Here is a 3,156-nt window from a genome sequence, read left to right as displayed (position 1 = left end):
ATTTGGCAAACTATAAAAGAAATCTCATTTGTAAGTATTTGTGCTTTTTCCTTTGCTTTATTTTGTTGCATCTGAGTTCCAACAATTGCACTACTAATGGTTTATTTCATGCTTTTAATTGCAGACATTGGAATAGATTGCAAGGACCATTTTAATTCTTCAACTGTCATTTGAGAAATAAGAATCATTGGCATGAAAAGACGTACAGGTCTGTAGGTTAATTGGCTGGGTAAATGTAAAAATTGTCCCTAGTGGGTGTAGGATAGTGTTAATGTACGGGGATCGCTGGCGGCACGGACTTGGAGGGCCGAAAAGGCCTGTTTCCGGCTGTATATATATGATATGATGATGATGATGAAACGCAACAAATCAAATTTAAATGTATCAGACTGTATCCAAACTGACTGACTGATGTGGTAAAATGAGGTCGAATTTCAGCACGGATACACTTCTGGAAAATAGAATATGAGGCATTTCCCCCTTTTCCAGCAATACCAACTTTCTGTCCTATAAAAAGCACAGTTCTTGTGAGTGATCCCATCATAGACATACTGCTCTCTGCACACAATATTCCAAAAAGCGCCGAGCATTAGAGGCTTTAAGCAGGTGGGGAAAGGAGAAATCTTGCCTTTTAGTGCTTCACATCCTTTAATTTTGGTTTATATGCACACACAATGTTGACAAATTGCACTATTTTGTCTATTGAGCTACTTCAAAGCAAAGAAATATCACAATTTTCTTTATGGAACCAATTTTCTGTAGAAAATACATTATATATTTACATATATATATATTGCTAAATGTGAAATCTTAGAATATTGTATATTTTTAAACATGATAAGCCATGTAATGTATGTAATTAAATAGTAAAGTTGTTTGTTATTCTCAACCATTTGCCTGATCCAAGTATTTTAATGATTCTGGCTAGATTTAATCCTGTCTTTTCTAAACTATGTTCCTGCCTTGCCTCAGGGATTTAGTAACAATAAATTTCATAGCATCAAACCTATATCTGTCTTTTTATTATGAGCATAAAAAATCAGCTCATTGTCCAGGTTCATTGATTCTTGGCAATACACTTGAGTCAAGTGTGGCCTTTTGTATTTTTAGAAACATAATGTCCTTAATTTATGCCTTCCTTTAAATTGTTTTCTAGCTTAGCAAAACCTAATTTTTAAATTTAAACTTTAAGTTGGAGCATTGCAGCTAGATTTACGCAATGCTTGCAGGAGGACGGCATGGTGGCGCAGCAGTAGAGTTGTTGCGTTACACCACCAGAGACCCAGGTTCGATCCTGACCACGGGTGCTGTCTGTACGGAGTTTGTATGTTATCCCCATGACCATGTGGGTTTTCCCCGGGTGCTACGGTTTCATCCAACATTTCCAAAGACGTACGGGTTTGTAGGTTAATTGACTTTGTAAATTGTCCCTATGGTGTTGCTAGTGTCTGGGGGTCACTGGTTCGTGCAGACTTGGTGGGCCAAAGTGCCTGTTTCCACACTGTATCTCTAATACTAAAACTAGGATCGTACAGTATGTACAATAATCTGTTACACATGGTAAGGTTAATGGCAGTTGTTGTAGGAGAGGCCAGACAGACTGGAGAGGAGCATCAAAAGTAGGCTTGCTCAACTGACATCAATCACAAACCCATCACAACACGGTGCAAGGTAGAAGTGACAATACAATATGTGTTTGGTTATTTTCATTATACATTTCAAGCATTCAACATTTCCAATGAATGAGATGGAGAATAAGCACTTTGGGGAGGTATGATATGGTAGCTTAACCTTTTCCAGTTATGTTAATTGCTTATTCAATCTAACTGTCCAATTCAAATTTCAGTTTACTGCTCATAAACTTGTTGCAGGATAAGTCGAGGCTATTTGGCCCATCAAGTCCATGCCAGCTGGTAGTAGAGCAGTCACACTTATCCCATTCTCCTGCCCTTTCCCTACAAACATGTAAATTATTTTTCCTCAAGTGCTCATCCAATTCCCTTCAGAAACTCTGCTCCCACCACTCTTGCATTCAGTTTTGTCTTCAACAAAAAGAGATAATGCTGGAAATACTCAGCGGGTCAGTCAGCAACTGCGGAGAGAGAACCCGAGCTAAAGTTTCAGGTCGATGACGTATCAATGGGACAGGGTGAACATGAAGATGGCAATTTTAAAGGAGCAAAGATTGCAACAAAGGGTGACAAATAAGAGCAAAGATATACCAAGATTTAAAAGGATTACAATGTCAGGAAAGCAAGAAGTAAAGCAAGTGAAAGAAATAGGTTTAAGTTTATTATTGTCACTTGTACCGAGGTACAGTGAAAAGTTTTATTTTACATGCTATCTAATCAAATAATACTATACAATTGGAGGAACAACACCTCATATTTCGCTTGGGCACCTTACAACCCAGCGATATGAATATTGATTTCTCTAACTTCAAGTCACCCTTGCATCTCCTCTCCCTCTATCCTTCCCCCACCCAAGTCGTACTAGCTTCAAAGTCGTCCTGTTGAGTCTCATTGTCTATAACTCGTTTTCACCTAGTACATAAACTAACAATGGCCTGTTTCCTTTATCATGGTTACCTTTTTACATATTTTTTTTCATTTGTTCTACATCACCGGCTATATCTCTCGTTTCCTTTTCCCCTGGCTCTCAGTCTGAAGAAGGGTCTTGACCCGAAACGTCACCTATTCCTTTTCTCCTGAGGTGCTGTCTGACCCGCGAGTAACTCCAGATTTTTGCGTCTATTTTCAGTTTACGCTAGCATCTGCAGTTCCTTCCTACACACTCAAGTACAATAGGTAGAGCAAAGGGGAAGATGCAGAGTACAAAATATAGTTTGCAGCAATGTGCTGCATCAAATCCATATAAACCATCCAGAGATGTTGCCTGACTTGTTGACTTACTCCAATACTTTGTGTCCTTTTTTGACGGTCTTCCTGCATACATGGGTAGACAGTAAATACCCTGCGTTTTAGGGGTGCGATGTCAGGTCAATAGTCAATAGTCCAGTTTATTTGTCACATACACATAAATGTGCAGTGAAATGAAAGATTACCCACAATCCAACAATAAGAGCAATAAAAATAAGCAATAACACACACAATCATAAACCAACACCAAACAAAAAGAAACATCCATCACAGTGAG

This window comes from Rhinoraja longicauda, chromosome 13 (genome assembly GCF_053455715.1).
Source record: "Rhinoraja longicauda isolate Sanriku21f chromosome 13, sRhiLon1.1, whole genome shotgun sequence".
Lineage (NCBI taxonomy): Eukaryota > Metazoa > Chordata > Chondrichthyes > Rajiformes > Arhynchobatidae > Rhinoraja > Rhinoraja longicauda.
This window is presented reverse-complemented; position numbering follows the sequence as displayed.